Source organism: Mauremys reevesii, linkage group 4 (genome assembly GCF_016161935.1).
Source record: "Mauremys reevesii isolate NIE-2019 linkage group 4, ASM1616193v1, whole genome shotgun sequence".
Lineage (NCBI taxonomy): Eukaryota > Metazoa > Chordata > Testudines > Geoemydidae > Mauremys > Mauremys reevesii.
In genome coordinates this window covers 52029940-52052851 of record NC_052626.1, presented here as the reverse complement: position 1 = coordinate 52052851, position 22912 = coordinate 52029940, and the positions used below count along the sequence as shown (strand labels likewise).

At 39.3% G+C, this 22912-nt stretch overlaps 1 protein-coding gene and 1 long non-coding RNA gene across 7 annotated transcripts in view; both read right to left on the bottom strand.

Moving 5' to 3' along the window:
- Positions 1 to 22912, bottom strand: part of NOVA1 (NOVA alternative splicing regulator 1) — a 222245-nt gene that overhangs the window by 86060 nt on the left and 113273 nt on the right. The window lies entirely within an intron of this gene.
- On the bottom strand, positions 16234 to 22397 carry LOC120404442. Its single transcript, XR_005597987.1, has 3 exons — positions 22346 to 22397; positions 20144 to 20225; positions 16234 to 17100 (listed from the first exon to the last, which is right to left on the bottom strand). It is a non-coding gene; the product is annotated as an uncharacterized LOC120404442 (long non-coding RNA).

Genomic DNA, 22912 nt, shown 5'->3' with positions numbered 1-22912 from the left:
GAGCGCTGATAGAACGGATTTGCCTGCCCTTACAGCGATCACATCCGCATGGTCCGTGCTGGAGCTCTTTCTTTATTTTGATTTCGGACTGCATCGCCACCCGTGCTGATCGGAGCTCCACGCTGGGCAAACAGGAAATATTCAAAAGTTCGCGGGGCTTTTCCTGTCTACCTGACCACTGCATCCGAGTTCATATTGCTGTCCAGAGCGGTCACTGCTGCACTGTGGGATAGCTCCCGGAGGCCAATACCGTCGATCAGCGTCCACACTAACCCTAATCCGATATGTTAATACCGATACTAGCGTTACTCCTCTCGTTAGGGAGGAGTACAGAAACCGGTTTAAAGAGCCATTAAAATCGATATATGGTGCCTCCTAGTGTGGACGGCTGTGGCGTTAAATCGGTTTTACGCTCCTAAAACCGGTTTAAACGCCTAGTGTAGACAAGGCTTATGGTATGAAGGCACCAGGTCCTGGCTGGATAAGGAATGGCACATTGGAGGAAAATCTCTTGATTCTGACAGAAACAAGTTAGACAAAGCAGAGAAAAAAATACTATGGATTACAAATTTTACCTTATCAAATACTAGTCATGGAGGTCTGCATAGCCCAAAAGTATATTCTCAAACTCTAAGGTTCTTTTTTAACTCAAGTTAGCTTAACTCAGTTAAAAACCCTACCTAATACCAAAGTGAACACATTTAAAGTGGGGTTTCAAATCAAGTTAAACTAGCTCAATTGAGCTAATTCAGTTGAAAAAAAAAACCCATCTTTTTTGCTAAGTTAGAAAAGGACAAGTGAGCAGAGACAACGGCCAGTAGAAAATGTGGTTTAAGTGTTAAGAACTTTAAAAGAATATCCTGCATAGACTCAAGGGAATTCTTACAGAGTTTTTAACAGATTCAGTTTACACATAGGGACAATCCGCTGAACTCATTGTACAATACTGATAAAAGCTCCAAAGTAGTGCCCGAGGAATGGGTATTAGTCTACAGACACCTCCCCGACTTACGCAATCATTCCGTTCCGGAAAACCCTGCGTTACTCGAATTTTGTGTACGTCAGAAATGTATACCCATGCGTTACGCAAAAATTTCCGCAACTTGAAAATCCTATTTCTGGCTTATGGAACTTTTTCTGTAAGTGCGAATTTGCCTAAGTCGGGTCTTGCATAACCTGGGGAGCATCTGTTTAGTACATCCTTTAATAGTCCCTCTAATTGCCCCCTAAACTAGAGGGCCCCCTAAACCTAACATTTTAAGGAACTGGTATCTGAAGTTTTTTTTTCTGGAAAAATTGTAAGCTGTTACTGACAGGCCATTTGGTAGATAATAGAGCTTTCCACAGACTATTACAGGAAAAGGAGACAGAAGAACCTTCAAGTTTTAAGCACGTTTAAAATTACTTTACCAGCCTCTCAAACTCTCACATGTCAGGGACAGTGTTGATTTCCAAAGGGAGAATTACCCTCTAAGGCTATGTCTACACTATGGACCTTACAGCGGCACAGCTGTACCGCTACAGTTGTGCTGTTGTAAGGTCTCCCATGTAGCCACTCTTTGCCAGCATAATTAAACCACCCCCAATGAGCAGCGTTAGCTATGTCAGCAAGAGAGCCTCTCCTGCCAACATAGCACTGTCTACACCAGCACTTTTGCCAGTGAAATGTATGTTGTTCGGGGGTATGTTTTTTTCACACCCCTGAACAACAAAAGTTTTACTGACAAAAGTGGTAGTGTAGACAAAGCATGAGAAAGGAGGCTGGGAATGTAGGGCGGGAACCTAGGGCAGACCCCCTTCCACAAAACAAGAGCAACAACAAAAAAAACCCCAGTTACTAACCTTTCCATAACCGTTGTCCTTCAAGGTGTGTTCCACATCTCTATTCCACTTTAGGTGTTTATGCACTCCAGTGCAGTTGTCGGAGAAATTTTCCCTCAGCAATTGTGGGGCAACACAATCGCCCTCTGCTGCCTCACGCACTATGTGTAGACATAAAGGGTCAAGCTGCCCCAGTCCCGTTCTGGTCCTTCCTACCGGAAAGACTCCAACAGAGAGGGGAGGGAGTGAGGATTGTGGAATGAACATGTGGAACACATCTCAAAGAACAACAGTTATTACGGAAAGGTTAGTAAACCATTTTTTCTTCAAAGGATTGCACATGTCCATTCCATTGTAAGTGATTCACAAGAAGTTCCAACCAGAGGTGGTTTGGAGTCTACTTGAACAGTCTAAATTTAGCATAGTCTCCAAGATTGCTGGCAGCCTATTAAGAGGCATATGTCTCACATGATGACCAGGTTGCTGTTTTGAAAATATCTAATATGGGCATGTTACCAGAAATGCCACAGAAGTCACTTGGGAGTTAGTTGAATGTCCCAATACTATATCTGGCGGCTTCACGGTAGCCAACCAATAAAACAGGTGACTACAACCAGCTATCCATGACAAAATCCTTTGGGAGGAAACAGGACTGTCCTTCATTCTGTCCGTAAATTGATAAACATTCTGCTCAAGCAATCTGCCAGTATATTCTGAGCTTCTGGGAGATAGGCTGCTTTCAGAATTATAGAGTGGTTGATGCAGAAGTCCCGAGTAGTACTGCTGCTTGACATAGCAGCAAGGACCAGGCTCCCCTCTGCTTGTTTACATAAAATATGGCAGCTGTATTATTGTCAGTCAGCACCTATACACCCTTTCCCCGATGAGAGGAAGGAAGGCCACAACCCTTATTGGATAGCCCACAATTCCCTGATATGTGTAGACTGAGATTTTGGGAAGAACACAGACTTTGCATCTGCAAGGGTCCCAGGTGAACTCCCCCTCCCCCAATCCAGGTCCAAGGGGTCTCTAAGGTAAGAAATTGTTGAGGTGGGGTGAAAGGAACTCCTTTGCCTTCAGTATCAGTTCGTATCAGGAGTAAGATCCCTATCCCCTGGTCAGAGGATGGACCTCCTCTACAGCTCCTACAAGGAGGAGTGATTGTATTTCTTGCAGTAACACTGTCTCATGAGAATAGATATAGTTTGACTTCTATATTTGGAGGGGGGCAGCTCCATTGAGACCAATGGGACCATGGGGGGGCAAATTCCACGCGGACCTGAGTCTTGCAGTTTGGGGGTGTAACACTCTTCTTGTTCCCCCAAACTATGCCCATGGTCATGAGAGGGTTCCTTAAAGTGGGATGGGGAAGGGAGATGGGAGGGGGGTAGAAATAAATTGGAGTGAATATTCCACTCCCACTCTGCTTAGAACCCACTGATCTGTTATGATGTGGGTCCAAGCATAATGGAAGTGGGACAGACGGTCTGCAAAAGTTGGAAAAGAAACTGATGGCACTCTCAGTACTGGCAGTCTGCTCTTGATTTACCCATCTAAATGAGCTCTTGGAAGATGACACATACCTTGTCACAGGGGGGAGGGATAGCTCAGTGGTTTGAGCATTGGCCTGCTAAACCCAGGGTTGTGAGTTCAATCCTTAAGGGGGCCACTTAGGGATCTGGGGCAAAAATCAGTACTTGGTCCTGCTAGTGAAGGCAGGGGGCTGGACTCAATGACCTTTCAAGGTCCCTTCCAGATCTTGGAGATAGGAAATCTCCATTATTATTATTTTTTTGATGAACCACCAGCTGCCAAAACAGAGGGTGGAGATGGGTGTCTTTTTTAACCTCTGTTCCTTCTCCTTGGCAGGTCATGGGTTGAGGAAGGAGCCCCTGAAAATGCTGGGACTGATGAGGATGGAACACCTTCTGCTTCACTGGTGGGGTGCAAATGCCCATGGATTACAGGGTTGTGATAGAGTCTTTGAGACTACACAGAGTCTCAATCTTTTCTGAGATAAGCGATGTGCTTCAAAAAGATACATGCTGGACTGTCTTGCACCTCTGGAGGGATACCAGAAGAATGAAACCAGGAAAAGCAGCTCACCAGGATAGTAGAGGTCATGCTAAGAGCTACAGAATCTGCTGTATTGAGACAGGGGCAGTGGAACAGAGAAAGTCAGGGGGAAGAGGCGGCCCGGGAGCAGGCCCTCAGAGGAGGGTAGGGGGAAACCAGGAAAGTGCGGCATATTTCCAGACCGGGTCCCAGAACCATACAAAAACAACAAACTAGAGGAGCTCCAACAACGGTCACGGAAGGTAGGAAGGAACTGAGGGGAGTCATGGTGGCTTGGCCCTTTATGCCTGCGTTGGTGCATGAGGCAGCAGAGGGTGTTCATTCTGCTCTGATGGCTGCCATGAAGGGAAAAACACTGACAACTGTGACACTGGAGAGCACAAACACTGACAGTGAAATGAACATGTGCAATCCCTTGAGACCCTTTTTTCTACAACTGGACTAGGTTCACAAACCAGGCCCTTCTTGACCATTAACAGCAGGATGGCATTTGACAGTCTGGTACAGAAAGAGATAGAAATGTAAAGAGACGCTTGAACCATTGAATAGGGAAGGCATTCACACAACAGACTAGAAGCAACAAGCAGAGATCTGGTTATTCACTGAAGATACGAAAACATGGTGGTTAGGGTGCTTTTTAATAATTCAGGAAGAAAGCTTTGCTACCTCTCCAAACTGTCATTGCAAAACCATAATATCTGAAGACATTTGTCAAAAAGGACTAATGGTGCGAGAGCAATTTTAGGTCTGAGTGGTGAAACAGATGAGATTTTCATAACAGGCCTCTCATTCACAAGTACAGGTGGCTTTTCTGGTTTAAGAAGAGTGGAGAAAGCATTATCCATCTGCCATCTAGCCATTAAAAAATTTTGGGCACCCAAAAATTATAAGTCTAGGAGAGAGACAGAAGGAATAATTCTCGATGGTAATTTGGGGGTAACTATGGCCTATCAGGTTTAGAGGCACTTGGACTGCTGAAGGATATTCCTCTCTCGTTGTCATTGAGGTGGCAGAAAAGCCATGTGGGGTGAGTTACCTTGGAGATAGCCCCAACAGAGTGATTGAGATGTTTGTCATGAGACAAAAAGAGGCTAAACACCATAAAAGTCACTTATTTCATTCCCGTTTAGTTTTCTCTGACTTAAACAGCCATTTCAAACTTAGTAGAAGTCATACTGATGAGATGCAATGCTGCAGAAAGAATAACATATGGCAAAACTAGAAATTTCAGGCAGAATCTTGAGTTTCTTGCAAAGGTAAAAGGAAACAAAATTTTGATTGGCATTCAAAAATTCAGCATTTCACTGGTTGCTCATGCATGTTCAAATATGGATGTCATAGGTTTATTCCCCACTTTGAACTTTAGCGTTCACAAGATGGGAACCTGCATGGACTCCTCTAAACTAAAATCCTAGTTTAGATCTGGTTCTTGCTGCCACCAGTCAAGTTTTAAGTGTCTGACACACTCCCTGTTCCCCCAAAACTCTCCCTATGGAACACAGATTCAAACTTGAATCTCAACACAAAGGGAAACAACCCATTTCCCCCCTCCCCTCTCCTAGTGCTTAGGAGAGATACCTGGATTCAAATTTCTTGAATCAAAACAAAGAGGGATTCACTTTTCCCCCCTCCCTTTTCCCTGAAAATCCAAACAAGGAAGAAATCAATCAAGTTCTAAAAATAAAATATTTTATTAAAAAGAAAGAAAGAAAGTACCCTATCTCTGTAATACCAGGATGGAAAAATACAGGGTCTAACTTATAAATCTGGAGAGGCTCTCCCCCCCCCTCCTTTCTCAGAATAATCAAATTAACTGCTGAAGAAATATCTTTATTTCTGTGTGCTAACACACAATTGCAAATGTAGAAATCAAATTATAAGACTAGTCCGCCTTTCTAATACTCACTAGACTGAATAAAAGAAAATACTTCAGGAAACTTGGAGAACTTGAAGAATATGTCTGGCCTCTCTTAGATCCAAAAAGAGAATGAATTCAAACAAAGAACACAGACAAAGGCTTCCCTCCACAGAGATTTGAAATTATCTTGTCCCTTGATTGGTCCTCTGGTCAGGTGTTCATCAGGTTACTGAGCTTGTTAACCCTTTACAGGTAAAAGAGACTTTAACTCTTAACTATCTGTTTATGACAATGAATTACAAGAAAACTTATTTAATCAGAAACTTATCTTGTCCACGTACGAGTTTATAAGTTGGTGCAACATAAACATAATGACTACTAGGTCCTGTCTATATTAGCATTTTTAGGGAAAACTCCAACTGTTACTCTACCACTGGTATAACTGCATCAATGGGAGATTTCCCTAAAAATGTTAGTGTAGACAAGACATTACAGTTCAAATCAGAGACTAGAAAAAAAGAGCCAATGTAAACAAATTACAAACTTTGCTAACCAAACTTCTTGAGGTTTAAAGTTCTTATTTTAATAAATACAATAAGAGTACTTTTCTAGGTTATTTGCTAAAAGGTTCTTTGAATATATTTCATTAGTATGTTTTGAAATGTTTTCTATATCAACATCTAAACATTTTCAGAATGAGTATTTTACAAGTGGAATTTTCACACATCACTAAAAATAAATGCACTGTGAGTTATACTAATACAATATAGGAAAACTGTTTCACTTAACAGCTTGGTGATTTTGCTTAATAAATAGGTCACTATGCAAGCAATGGCAGTGACAGAATAAATAAATTACTTTTCTTTAGAGAAAAAAAACACCACCACACTTTTGGCACTGCTGACAGGCCAGCTGGTTTCTGTGACTGACAAACTTGTTGAATGTAATGGCTGAGTTGCACTATAATGTACATATTTTCTTGCATATATGATCTTTCACTCTAACAGGCTTATCTAGCTATTATGCTAGCTCTGATTTCTCTTACCTGTTTCCATGAGAAAATGCAAATTAAAGCAGACATCCCAAACATATAGCCATGGCTTTACTCAAGTCTCTGTAAACTAAATCTGAGGAATAGCAAAGGGGAGGGGGAACTTGTCAAAATAGAATGAAGAATTAAAAAAAAAGTAAGCAAATAAAAACAATACAATTTCAATAAACCTGAGAATATATTATTGACCTTATATAAATCCATGGTACGCCCACATCTTGATTACTGTGTACAGATGTGGGCTCCTCACCTCAAAAAAGATATTCTAGCAGTAGAAAAGGTTCAGAAAAGGGCAACTAAAATGATTAGGGGGTGGAGAGGGTCCCATATGAGGAAAGATTAAAGAGGCTAGGACTCTTCAGCTTGGAAAAGAGGAGACTAAGGGGAGATATGATAGAGGTATATAAAATCATGTTGAGAAAGTGGATAAGGAAAAGTTATTTACTTATTCCCAGAATACAAGAACTAGGGGTCACCAAATGAAATTAATAGGCAGCAGGTTTAAAACAAATAAAAGGAAGTTCTTCTTCACGCAGCGCACAGTCAACTTGTGGAACTCCTTACCTGAGGAGGTTGTGAAGGCTAGGACTATAACAATGTTTAAAAGGGGACTGGATAAATTCATGGTGGTGAAGTCCATAAATGACTATTAGCCAGGATGGGTAAAGAATGGTGTCCTTAGCCTCTGTTCATCAGAGGATGGAGATGGATGGCAGGAGAGAGATCACTTGATCATTGCCTGTTAGGTTCACTCCCTCTGGAGCACCTGGCATTGGCCATTGTCAGTAGACAGATACTGGGCTAGATGGACCTTTGGTCTGACCCGGTACGGCCGTTCTTATGTTATGTTCTTATGTTGTCAAAATTCTTCACACTCTTTCCATTTGTGCCATTAACAATTTCTCCATCTATTATTGAACCTGACTGTCATCAGCAGGGTTTGGATCTTTATATTCACAGCACAGACCTGTACTATTTGAGCTTCCAAAGTAACTGACAGCAATAGAAAGGTGATATCCACTATAAAGACCCACAAGTAGAGGGACATGAGACAAATACTTTGTGCCAATGGGTTTCACAGCTATTTGTTGACAGAAGAATGAAGAGATTCCGGATTCCTTAGTTCAATTACAGGTTCTGGGGAGGTTTGTGCTCTCAGACTCTTACACGCCCATACCCCATCTGTCCCACTAGCTAATACCAAAGCAAAGTTCAGTTTTTGTGCCATGTTACTGTCACCCCTGGTAGCTGGGAGGAGCAAAGTCCTGCCCAGTCCCTGCGATATGCTCACTACAGACAAGATTTTCATAGAATTTAGTTGCCAAACTCCACCAAGTCTCACAAGAACAGAAAAATGTACATCCCTGACAAATTTCAAGCCCCTGCTCAAAAGGAAATAGGCGCTAGAGCTTCTCAGTGAAATAGATGTCAGATGATTTTTAAAAAAAAAAAGTGTGACAAATGTAACGGTGGTCTTGAATAATTACTGTATCCAAAGCTGTCACTAATGTAATGTTTCTGTGCCATCTGTGGGAATGCCTATTTCACATCAGGGGTCTGACTGGGTAATAGAGACTGCCCACACTGGGAAAGAGGGAGGAGGACCTTTCTAGTAGTCACTTAACAGCTTATACTTAAGGGTCGTTAAGGTTCAATTCTAGCACCAGTAGCCTCAAGTCAGCTGTCATGGGGTGCTCCCAAACAACTTTGAACAGGGTGAGTCATAGAAAGCCAGGCAGAATCCTGCAAGTCACAGAAGGATCTGTGCAGAGTAGGAGAATATAAACTGGTTCATTTAAGTAATTTAAGAGAAAAGCCAATGTAGTGTAACTTGTTGTGAAGCATCAGTTTAGATTAGTCTAAATATGCATGAAAGATGTTTGTTTTAAAATAGTTTTTCTCTAACACTTTACTTCAACTTTGTTTTTGTGTTGGTCAATATCACTGGCCACAGGTTCCCAAAGAGAAGAAATGAAGATGCCCAAAACACACCCAGAGCTGAAGTGTGTTGGCACACAGGCTAACATACCCACATCCTGGTCAGAGTGTGGAAAAAATGTTAGATTCCACCCCAAGACAGGCAAGAGCAAATGGCCAAACATGTAAAGTAGGCACATTGAGACCAGAAACGGGACAAAAGGTACCATGTAACCATGAAAATGGGCAAACATATTTCCCCCCCAACCTTGTTCTTAGAAATGGCTGAACCATTTTAGGTCAAACTTTCAACAAACAAACAAACAAAAAATCAGCTTTCGGCAGACAATCAGAATGGAAAATTTTAGCCCAAATGGTTAAATTGGCAAAGTTATAAGAAAATGAAAATGGTCTTAGAATGTGTGGAGGCAATGTTAACTACACCAGCTCTGCCTATACATTTTAGAATTTTTTCACCTCAAATTCTACTGGTCAACATTTGGACAGTTAACAAAACACAGATGTTTACAATTACCTTCCCAAGCAGGGAATAATTAATTCAGCATTTATGACATGGGTAGTGGCAGCAGGAGTGACAGGCCAGTTCTCTGGCTCTGGTATCCCGTGTATTCCCTATCACAATCGGACCAATGGTATCTTATGTCTGAGGGTGGCTATTGGTTCCTGAAGAGGCACAAGAATAGAGCTCTTTAGTCTCAGGGAAGGACACTAATTAAGGATCCATTTGTCAATTTAAATGTTCAAACATTTTGAAGTGAATCTGTGTCCTCAATACAAAGTCTGATTTGTAGCTTTCACTAAAAATTTTCACTAAAAATTCAAGCCAAGTTTAAAAAAAAACACCTCTCTTCAGAAGTTTAAAAGTAATGAATTCTTAAACCTGGCAAAATGTGGAGGTTTGGGGGTTTTGGTTTTTTTATTCTTTTTTAGATCCCAAAGAGTTGCAGAGAGAAACTGACCTGACTCTTGTCAGTTTCACTGCTATTCTCAGGGCTCTCCCTAACTGCACTGAAACAGAAAAAGGCCCCAAATCAGTGAATATTCCCCCCTTTCCTTCAAATTTATCTGACATACAGTAGCTGGAGGCTGTCTCAAATAATGATGCTACCAAGTCATGTCCAGAGACAGGTTCCTGTTACAAATTAAGTATCCTCCTCCCCCCGGTGTATTTGAGATGGTAGATTCTCCAATCAGCTGTTCCACAGAGTGCAGGAGGCCTGGGAGGGAGGGGAAGAAGCTGGCACAGGGCTTCTCACCTGAACTTTGCTTTGGTATTGACTAATGGCCATGCATCTTTGTTTTGGTTTGTTATCAGTATGTACCAGGGTAGTAGGATGGTGTCTCTTTAATTTCTCATCACCTGAGTTAGAAGATGGTAATAGAATGGTGTATTATGGCAATGGAGAAGCCTGCAATGATTTGCAGTGCTGAGGTCTAACCAAAAATAAACATATGAATACTATTATAAACCGTACATTTTTTTGAGAAACATTCACCACACTCTCCCTCCAACAAATAGACAAAACCGACACCCGCACTGCATCAAAAACTGGAGCAGGACCAAAATTATGTATGTGAAAAAATTAGACTGTTTCCATCCCCTCCTCCCCAATATTCTGCAAATGTAAAGCTTTATTTAAAGAACAGTTTAATGTTCAGTTGCCAAGAAACTGTGTAGTCATCTCCAGGTAAACAGGCATGCCATTAACTTTTCTTTACAGAAAAGCATCTTCACCCAAATAATGGACTATGTCTAAACAGGGAGTGAGCAATGGAAGCTCATAGTGACTTCAATGGGACTTGTGGGAGCTCAATGTCTGAGTGGCTATACCTATGCTTCAATCAAAGGTCTGACTGCAGCATGGGTTGACAAAGCTGCACTAGCCTTCTAGCTTGCACAGTTAAAATAGCAATGAAAATAAAGAGACTTCAGCATAGGCTAGCGACCCAAGTACACACCCAAGATCTCTGGCATGTTTGCATAGCCTAGGCTAAAACCCCTGCCGCTACTGCCGATATGTATTCACTGTTATTTTGAGCTGTGCTAGCTAGATTAAAACTAGTGCAGGTATGCCAACCAATGCTGCAAGTACACCTTTGATGTCATGTAGACATACCCTAGAGCAGTGGTTCCCAAACTGGGGTTCGTGAATCCCTGGGAGTTTGCGAAATGTTAGAGGGGGTTCTTGGGAAAAAAATCCCTAATGGTGGACAGAGCTGTCCCCTGGGGACAGCAGCCTGGAGCCCCTGGACTTCCAAGAGCTAAGCAGATCAAAGCAAGCATATCTATCACACTGAGGAGATTTAAACTTCAAGACTCCTTATAAGAAATGTAAAGGGAGGTGGATTTTTTTTGCTGTTTTTAAAATTAAATAGGCAGCTTGTATTATTTTTAAAATTATTATGAAGAACAAGTTTAAGCTTTGTTGCAACATGCGTTGTTTGCCTGGACTGCTCAAGACATGAATGCTTGTGTAGGAGGAACTCTTTGAGTTGGCTTCTTAAATACCTTCATACTTTTTCACATCTGATACTCCTTGATGAAACATAGGAGTCTTGTCTTATAACAGGCTTATTCAAAGTGATACAAGCTACGAAAGTGAGCTCTTGGAAGAGTGTTGCCATTTTCATAATGTAATAAAAATACTGTAATGATAAATAATAATTAATAATAGTGTGTAATAATCATGTTATAAAAATAAATTTTATATTTCCAAGATCACTGCTTTTATAATTTATACTCAGGTAAAGGAGAAAATACCTGGAAATATTCATTTTTAGGAAGGGGTTTGCGAGAATTGACATTTTAGTGAAAGGGGTTCACCGGTTGTTAAAGTTTGGGAACCACTGCCCTAGAGTCATGCCTAGTAGGAACAGCAAATGTGTGTGTCACAATTCAGAGCTAGCTGCACCATAGGCACCAACTCTGTGGGTGCCCCAGCCATACAGCCCCCACGGAAAAAAAAATAGTGGGCGCTTAGCACCCACTGGCAGCCAACCTCCCCTCTCTTTCCTCCCTCAGTGCCTCCCGCCCACCAGTGGCCCCACAGATCAATTCCTCTCCTCCCTCTCTGCACCTCCCGCCTGCCACAGATCAGCTGTTTCACAGCGTGCGGGAGGCACTGGGAGGGAGGGGGAGGAGCGGGCACAGGGTGCTTGGGGGAGAGGCAAAACTGGGCGGGGAGGGGGTAGAATGGGGACAGGAAGAGGCCTGGTGGGTGGGGGTTCAGGGGAATGGATGGAGTGGCGATGGGGCCTGGGGAAGAGCAGGGGTGGGAAGAGGCGAAGCAGGGGTGGGGATTTGGGGAAAGGGGTGGAGTGGAGGCAGGGCCTGGGGCAGAGCGGGGTTTGAGCACCCCTGGGGAAAGTTGGAAGCTGGTGCCTGTGAGCTGCACGTTTGAACTCTCTCAACACACCCCCTCATGTGTTAGGTCTCTTGCCTTCACAAGTCCTTGGATGGAATACTACAAGTCTCCCACTCATAGGCTTAGTCCCCAGGGTGTAGCACCCTGTATACCAACTGTGATGACTAATAGGCTCACGTCTTCTTCAGGAACTGTGACCACTGGTGAATACACTGACCAAAACAACCTTTTCAAACTGAGTATTGTGTAATTCTAACAGGAGGAATACAGTGCAACAGATTTGGCAATTTCGTTGGGAGATCTTACTGAATTAAGTTTAAATAGTTTTGCAGTTGATTGTTTTATAAATGCAAAATGGACATCTTATTGTGGGATTGTATTCAACTTCTCTAGGGGTAAGATGTAACCAGTGTAAACCAGTGTGAGCTTCAAAGCACTATTTTAAATACTATGCCAGTAAAGGAGGAACCTTTGGGACAAACAAAGTTGAGTGGGCTATATAAGAAATACCCGGGAAGAGATGAATGCAAAATCCCACTTTTCAACCCAACTTTTTGAAGTTATGTCCTGAGGAGAAACCCCTTGGTTGCTGATTCCCTAGTCTCAGAATCTGAAGATCAAAGTCTTAACCTGTAGAAACTCCCATATTTGCGTGCACTTGTTCCGAGCTAACAGCTGATATGATCTTGTAGCCACAGAAAACCCCTTGGTGGTGTTTGAAGGACTGCCAGAGCCCTTGCTAAAGTTTGGGATGATCTTCGGTAAGCTTACCAGCATGCGTGTAGGTTTCTTCTATTGTTTTTAATATGTTTTCTCTGCAAAGCTTTCACCTTAAGAATGTGTGTGTTTGCCTAGAAAGGGCTGGGTGGTAACTTATAGCTGTAGGCAATTACACAGTTTATAGCCTCTCAGGAGAAAGCAAAGCAGTCTTACTTGTTGGGGACCTCACATTACAGGCAGGGAAAAGTGCAACCTGGAAAAAACCCAGCCAGGAGTGAAAGAGATGTGGATCTACGATGGCTGAGGAGCCTAGAGTGGGTGCCCTTGCCGGATCATGAGGGGGAAATGCAAGTGCTGTTGCTCGGGACCAGGGCCGGCTTTAGGGCAATTCAGCCAATTCCCCAGAATCGGGCCCCGCACCCCTAAGAGAGGCCCGCAACGTCCTGAAGGAGCTGCCACCAAAGTCCCGCCACTGTCTTCGGCGGCAGCTCAATCGCTGCCACAGAGGAAGGTCCCTCTGCTGAAATGCTGCCGAAGGCACCGGCAGCCAATTGAGCTGCCGCTGAAGTCCCAGCACTGTCAACAGCGGCAGCTCAATCATTGCCGCTGTCTTTGATACCATTTTGGCAGAGGGACCTTCCTCTGCGGCAGCGATTGAGCTGCCACTGAGGACAGCAGCGGGACTTCGGCGGCAGCTCCTTCGAATCGGGCCCCGCGGTGCCTAAAGCCGGCCCTGCTCGGGACTGTGACATACAGCATAACAAGAGAGAAGTGTTCTTAACAGAGTAAAAGTCTACTTACATATCAAGATTACCTAGAATGCTAGGCAGGCCTAACTTATCCCAGATAACCTCCCCCCTCACATTCAGACTGCTTCCCAGCAGTCTGTCACTCTCCCCCTCTTGTTCTTCGAGGGCTGTATTCTTATCCATCCTGATATTTATTGTTCCAGTTTCCTGCCTGGATTTCCCCCTCTCCTGGATCAAGGTCTGGTGCTGAACTCATCATGGTCAGAAGTAAATTTCAGAAACATATGACATCTGCATTGTTTGGTATGAATTGGTGAATAGGGCTATCAGAAGTGATTGTGCACTTTACTGCCTACATGCACTCAGATTCTACTGGAATTAACCTCTGGTAATCATATAGCAAACAATACAATAATCAAAAAATCAGAACATTTAATATTCAGAAAATATTACTCCCACATCCTTCACATTGTGAGCTCATACCCCTTATATTCTCTCCCTGACCCCTACACCAATGAGGCAATAAACTCAAAGTTTAACTATTTAATCACTAAAATGATTAAACATGGAAAATTCCTTTTACCCTATCACATTTTCTTTAATAACAAATTGCATGTAGGAAACAATCTTAAGGTTGTGTAGTTAAAATAAGAGAGCAGAGAAGTTAAATTTCTTAGAGCAATGTATGCACTATCATGCAGCAAGATCACCACATTGTACAGTATATATTTAATACTATAAACAAAAACATACTAAGCTGAACATTTAGTAAGGAAAACAAGAATAGAAAACACTGCATATGTGGAGAATGGATGAATAGCCAGTGCTATTGGAACCTTAAACTTCTGAACTCACCAACTTATACATAAATCAATCAATCAGTAGAGCCGCAATAATGCATTATTGCAAGGTTTTTTTCCCATTTAATGTTATGTCTACCACTGAAAAATTAAAATAATGCATTTCATGAATTTGTACACTTAAGTACATTTAGTCTGACATTGTCTCAACATTTATGATTTTAGGCTAGGATTTTCCATTTGGGCAACTGGGTGATTAACTCCCTCAGGCTTATTGAAAAAAATCTGTCCTAGCTCTTAGATACTGACTTTAAAAAACAAAATTTAAATTGGGATCCTGCAAATGAATATGACTTTTTTTTATTTTGGTGTAGACTTTTTGCTGGTGTAAACTGTCATAGCCCCATTGAACTATACCGATTAACATCAGCTGAGGATCTGCCCCATAGTATTTAATGTGTTGAATGAACCAGGAAAACAGGAGAAAGAACTTTTAATTAATACACTAGCATGTCCCACTTGCACTTTGCTGGTAATTTCACACCCACCATAAAATAGCATTAGAGATTATTTATCGTTGCATTTATTCTGGAAGTGAAGTACATCCCAATTTTCTCCAATATTGCACCATTTCACTTCTTATTTTATAGCCCCTGGAATACAAAGCAATTTAAAAAACAGCAATATTGGAGAAAAGAGGGCTTACCTAACTTATAGGTAGCTTCTAGTGGTGATCAATGAGTATGATATTAACATAAAGTGCATGCTGGAGTGTGACCCCAACAGATATGCCAAACAGTTGCTGGTATATCTACTTTTTGGACCTGGAAGAAAGGTAAAAGTAAAGAGGTAAGTAAAGTTTTAAATTAGTATATGTGCCAAATGCTGCTCTTAATCTGATCCTCTGGACTATTTTGCACAATTTACTGGGGTAGGTAGGTAGGTAAGTAGATAGATAATCTTCAACAATTTTAATTGTTTTGATATCATAGAATATAATTTAAGAATTTTGTGAACTTGATTCAAACAACTTCTATTAAATGAACGGAATATTGTAATGCCGGAATATTGCTCAAAAATATATAACTATGGTATGTATGATATGTTCCTTAAAAAGTAGCAATTTGCATTGCGTTTTTTGCTTGAAAGCAGAGGGAAACAATGGTTTCAGATAAACAAACTGGAAATACTTTTATTATAATTACGACATGATTAAAATAAGAATGCTGATAGAATCCTCTGGTTTCCTGGAAGCAGAGTGCAAGAAAAACTGTTGCCATAGAAACAACCAGCACAAAACTGTAATAAACCTAGAAGAAAATGTCATTGCCTCTGAACAATGAATGAAGAAAAATACTGTTTGTGAACTATGATAACAAACTAAGGGCCCCAATCCTGCAAATTCCTACTCATGAGAGTACAACTTACTCACAAGTCTTCCTATAGAAATCAACGGAACTACTCTTGTGAGAGATAGTGTGGAGGGTTGGTCTGTCAGATGAGGAAAAAAATTCTTTAAAACAAAGCATTTAACAACTATTGTGTAACTGACAATTATGCTGTTGAAATTAGTGTTCCTCATGTACCTGCTTCACTGCATATGATTTTTTTAAAATGCTGGTTACAGTTTAACCTAATCACTTTGTTCATATGAAACTGAAAATGTACATAATTTTAGATCTGATTATTTCCAGAATTATTTATTTTTCATAACAGCATTAAACAACGTACACTTCTCAGCAAAAGTTACGTCCATCACCAAGACATTGCAACTGCACAGTTGTTCTGGTACTGAATTGCACTGACAATTTATATATATCTAGAATGCAGCAGCTGAAAAACCAGTAAAACCTCATTTTAATATCAATCATTTGCATTTTTAATAACCCATGTTAAACTATTTGACATAGTCAGTCTTCTGGGATTATTTTTCAATACCATAATACAGCATCAGTCATAATCACTAATTATTTGTTACAAATTAGGAACAGTATACTCTGATATATGTGTATATGTATACATCCCATCAAACTTTACGGTATATCTCCATATGCGCAAACAGACTCTAGGTATCATCTTTGTCTTGGCCCATACATCCAGACTGTGTTTATATTGTATTTCTCCTTCATCTCTAACATCCTAAAGATCCAATCTTTTCTGTCTGGACCAACTGCCCAAACTCTTCTCCTCACCCCTATCTCACACCACAATTTCTGTAATCTCCTGGCCTTGATGCCCCCAATCTTGCCCCTTTCACATCCATTCAAAATGCTGCCATTAATCTCTTCTTAATTTCTTGGTCACTCCACATCACCTCCTCTCCATGGTACTTTCTCTACTGAATCAAGCATAAAATTACATCACAAACTTTCTACAATAAAGTTACATCTAGCCTTTTAAATCTAAATTTGAATTGTGCCATCAACAAATGCTTTTGCTCAAACAGTGCTAGCCTTGATCACCTGTTTATCTGCTTTAAAACCTTCCATTGCCACGATGCTTACAAATCAGGACTGTTTAGAAATTGTGACTTCTGTCATGACTAATTTACGCATAAACATGTGTCTTTACTGTAAACTTGTCTTTTCCCCTTCTCTGCCCCTCACGTCTCTGTTATTAACCACCCACATTTTGTTCTGAGCTCAGTGGAATGGAGATTCTGTGTTATTTGTCTGTGGAATGCCCAGTACTCTGGGGTCTTGATTAGGGTCCTTAGGCATTACTGTAATAAAAATAATAAAAAATACAGATAAGATAATGGACATGTAATGATATTCTGACCTTAAAGTAAGCCTGAATTTTTGTAAACATTAATACATTTCAAAATACAAAATCTAATGAGTCTTTCCATTGACATGAATGGATTTTGGATTAGGTCCTAGGTGAGGCTCTGATGGGTAAAGAATACAAAAGACCTAATCCAAAACCAACTGAAATCAATGGAAGTCTTTCCATTTACTCCAGTGGGCCCTGCATCAGGCCCTAAAATGGAAAATGCTGATGATAACCTATTTCACTCATTTATGTTTCACCAGCAAGCCAAGCTGCATGTGTAAAGAATCTACACACTTCAAATAAAATATCAATACTTCAAACAATCTAAATACAGTTTTTAATAAGGATAAATGTAAATCCTCAAATGAAGCGATTGTCAATTCATTTTGCATTAGAAGGATAATTTTTAAAATAGATGATTATGTTTAAAAGCTAACATGCTGAAGCTTCATGCTATCATACATTCTTAGTGAAGTAATTTGTGCAATACTAGTAACAACCTACATAATCAGGCCTAAGGAAAAAAACATTAAAGCAAATACTGTGTTGCCACTGAAAATATATTTAGTCTATATTCCAGGATAACTTTGCTGCATATAAATATATTTTGTTTATTTTACTGAGAGGACTATTCATCCTTCAATATAAGATACTAAATAGATAGGTACAATATAGAACTGGACAAAGAATACTGAGTGATCTTAAAACTATTTAACAGCCATAGGCCTAGCAAGAATATTTCAAAAGAATATTTGTGCTTAATCATTTAGGTGATGTGAAAAATTTCAATATTGCCATTCAAAAAAAATCTGACAGTTATGAGAGCAGCAATAGATTAAACACTATTATTTGAAATTAGGGCTGTCGATTAATCACAATTTAATTCATGTGAGTAACAAAAAATTAATCACAATTAAAAATTAATCGTTTTAATCACACTGTCAAACAATAGAATATTTTGGATGTTCTACATTTTCAAATATATTGATTTCAATTATAACACAGAATACAAAGTGTACAGTGCTTGCTTTGTATTATTAAAAATATTTGCACTGCAAAAATGATAAAATAAATAGTATTTTTCAATTCACCTCATACAAGTGCAATCTCATTATTGTGAAAGTGCAACTTACAAATGCAGATTTTTTTCGTTACATAACTGCACTCAAAAACAAAACAATGTAAAACTTTAGAGCCTACAAGTCCACTCAGTCCTACTTCTTGTTAAGCCAATCACCAAGACAAACAATTTTGTTTACATTTACGGGAGATAATGCTGCCTACTTCCTATTTACAATGTCACCTGAAAGTGAGAACAGGCGTTCGCATGGCACTTTTGTAGTTGGCATTGCAAGGTATTTACGAGCCAGATATGCTAAACATTCATGCCCCTTCATGCTTTGGCCACCATTCTAGAGGACATGCTTCCATGCTGATGACGCTCATTTAAAAAAAATGCATTAATTAAATTTGTGACTGAACTCCTTGGGGGAGAATTGTATATCTCCTGCTCTGTGTTAATCTGCATTCTGCTATATATTTCATATTATATCCTCGGATGATGACCCAGCACGTTTGTTTTAAGAACACTTTCACTGAAAATCTGACAAAACGTAAAGAAGGTACCAATGTAAAGATTTCTAAAAATAGCTACAACACTCAACCCAAGATTTAAGAATCCAAAGTGCCTTCCAAAATCTGAAAGGGACGGGGTGTGGAGCATGCTTTCAGAAGTCTTAAAAGAGCAACACTTATGCGGAAACTACAGAACCCAAACCACCAAACCTCAAAAAAAAGAAAATCAACCTTCTGCAGGTGACATCTAACTCAGATGATGAAAAATGAACATGTGTTGATCTGCACTGCTTTGGATCGTTACTGAGCAGAATCCATCATCAGCATAAACGCATGTCCTCTGGAATGGTGGCTGAATCATTTTACATTGTTCTATTGTGAATGCAGTTATTTTTTGTACATAACTTTACATTTGTAATTCAACTTTCATGATAGAGACTGCAGTACTATTTCTTTTATTTTTAAAGTGCAAATATTTATAATAAAATAAATATAAAGTGAGCACTGTATACTTTGTATTCTATGTTGTAATTGAAATCAATGTATTTGAAAATGTGGATTAATTTTTTTAATTGCTTGACAGCCTTATTTGAAATATAGAAAAAATGAATATGTGTAAACTAAAATCTGTTCATCACTAGCATACATTTCATATTTGAGGCAATTATGTAACTCTCTCATTAACTGGAAAGAGCATTCAAAATTTATATTAGAAGAACATACCACCATGGTGCTCATTTTACCCAAAACACATAGAAATTACTACTTTATAGTAGATACCCTTTGTCCATATATCATAACAAAACCTAGTTTAATTTAAGCCAAAAGAGCAATTTATCCATTAAAACACAGGCTATATATTTGTTGCGGATCTGCTTTTAAAACATGGCAAAAAATGCATGTGCTTGTCATTCAGACAAACACTTCAGACAAGATAATTTCATGCTTTGAAATCTGCATGTGAATAAAAAAAATATTTTAAAACTTCTGGCTTAGTTTTATAATCAGAACCCACCACACAAAGCTTTCAGTACCCAGTTAGAGAGCATCTGCTCTGCAAGGACTTGAAATTCAAACACACTAATTCTCTATTGGAAACGGGAATGGAAAAACCACAGCTAGCCTGATCCAGGGCCAAGTAAAGCAATAAATCAGACTTAGGTCAAGCCACACTCTAGAGAACTTTAATTTATAAACAGAAACTAAGCTTAACAGATTCTGTTTTCTGCCAAATGTTTTGTTATTCCATAAAGTTGCAAAAATATATCTATGAAACATTAAATAGTTTAGTAACATATTAAACAGCTCACTAAATTACTGTAAACATAAAGAGACTCATTTGCCTTTTATAAAATAACCCATATATTCTAACTGAAAAGTCCGCTATATAAATTCTACAAAAGTCCAATAGTTACCTTTGATAATTTAAGCAAAACTTTGAAAAAGATGCCATTCTGCTGGCAGAGAACAAAGTCACTTATAATGGAAAGTATGAATCTGTCAAGACATAAGACTAAACTTGGTTAACTTCAAGACACAAAAATACAGAATTAAGTCTGATACAAAAATACAGAAGTCTGATAATCAAAGAGTTGACTAACATTCCTGCTACTGTAACAAGATTATTTGTTTTTAGAAATAAAAGTTGAACAAAATATTTTTAACTCTCTGTGAAAACTTGTACACAGATTTTTTTGTAGTGTTCCGATGGTCTAAAGAATAATTGTTTACAGTTAATTTCTTTAATTCATCTGTTCCTAAAGCTTAATGTTAAGAATTTCTTGTACAGACTATACAGGAAAAGTTGGCTTCATCAAGACAACCCACTGATACAGGTGTGCTCAGAGAAAGCTTTTCTTGAAACGTTCCCTTGGCTGAATTTTTTTCCTTTTAAACAATCATTAACCTACATAGTAGCCAAAAAGCCAGAAGAGCAGACATGCAAGAATGTTGAGGTCAGTCTGTCTTGAATGAAGGAGTTCAGTGGATTGCAGACTGTCTACACAGCTCAGCCACAAGGTGTGAAATACTGTGGTAAGGAAGTGAAATGGTATATACATGATTTAGCCATATACATGACTTAGCTCCAGTGGTTTATCTCAAACAGTGTTTAGAATAATTTAACCATTCAAAACCAAATCAATATTACAGTTTAAGAGCATCACTGGCCAGTATTTATTTTTAATTTTTCAGAATATATGTTTTTGTATATTATAGAAATATTAATTTTTAAATGTCATTTTAGTGGGGTTATTTACATATGTTTGTTCTCATTGCATCCACTATGTTGCAGTTTGCTTATAAGAAAACCACAAAATCAATTACAAATAATAGTTTCTCATTCATGATGTTCTATAGAGTTAGCTTCCAGTATATACTTTATTCTAAGTCAGAGTGGATGAGTGTCCCTCTCACTGAAAGGGAAAAAAAAAGTTTTTTTTTTCTTTTCAATAAAGACTTAAAAGAGAAAGGATGTTTATTATCTCAAGATAGCTCTCTCAATGTAAAATCATAGCAGAGACAAGGCTCAAACTGTTTTTACCTCAATGCATCTACTCAAAAGCAACCCTACACCTCTATGTGAAGTTTACCTTGACTAGCTACACCAAAGTAAAAACTAAAGGGTCTTGTCCTTAAAACTCTACTTCACTGTGAGGCCTACAAAAAACTTGATAATGTTTAGGCTGCTTATCATGCTGACCAATATTGTCTCATTGTTTCCTTGTACTCCCCCATCTGTCTGTATCTATCTGTTGTCTCCTGTATTAGCTTGTCAGCTCTTTGGGGCATGAAGTGTCTTTTTGTTTTGTGCTTGTACAGGTAACACAATTGGATCCTGGGCCACGACTTCTGCAAATTATCCATACAGAAAATGTGAATCCAGTGATAACTACGCTCTCAAATAATACTCAGCTAGCATGCAAATTTCAGCATTATCCCCTTTTCAGTAAAACTGATGCTCCAGACTAGAATGATAATTTCTGTAGCAGAAAGAGAAAGTTTAAGGACTAATATCCCTAAACATGCTAGTGTATAGACACAGTAATGGAAAAACAGGTGGAACAACCCCAAATTTTAAATAGGTTGACATGCGCCCTGTTCAGTTAGGTCACTTATTTCCTTTGCTTAAGCTGGAAGATATTAGGACTAAACTATTCATTGTTGCTACCAACATGTTTCTCTCAGATATTTAAACGTTTTTTATCTATACCCCAAAGTATACATGTATGGCTATAACTAATATTGATCAGCAAGGAGTCCACAGTGAGGAAGAAATTTCTCCCTTACTAGCCAGGGAGGCAGCAGAGAGAAAGAGAGATAAGCAATGGAAGCCTAGAAAAAGAAATATAGCAGCTTATGTTTTTTGGCAAGGAATCCAAGTGTGAAACTGCTGGATTAGGGCTCAATTATCTTTGAAAGTACTCAGTTGTCTGTGAGAGAACTGTTGCTCACGTCCAACCAACCCTTAACTTCAAACTAATTAAATTAACTTAATTGAATAAACCCAGATACTTAATTTTGAAAGTGCTAACTTTTAAGTAAGTGAAATAACCGAAAACTGCTGGTAGCGCACTATTTATTTGTTGACTATCAACTATACTATACCTTGATCATACCTTTTTCTTAGGGGTAACAATTTTTATGTGTATGATGCACCAGACTTGAACTCATCCATAAATCATTTTTGTCATGTCGCTAGAAAGCTGATGAACTGTACCAAAATTTGGGTGCTGAGTACTGTGGAACTGAGTACTTGTCTCTCTTGCTTTCCCAGACAAAGCTCCCACAACAATCCAAATTAGAGAGGAATGTTACACTGAAATATAAATACAATAAAAGATGTAAAATATAGATAATAAAAATAGTAACAAAGACTAAAAATCATTAATACAACAAGAACGTCAAGGGTAAAAAATTAAGAAGTGTTGTAGTGACTTTGAAGTTCAAGGGTTTGAGGGTTTTTTTTGATCATTTGAGGCATGTGAGTACAACATAGAGAGACAAGGTAAGTAAGGTAATATCTTTTATTGGACCAATTTCTGTTGGTGAAAAAGACAAATTCTAAAGCTACACAGAACTCTTCTTCAGGTCTCGGAAAGGTACTAAGAGTTTCACAGCTAAATATGAGGTGGAACAGATTGTTAAACATAAAGAGTTAACACATATTGCAAGAGACCATTCAA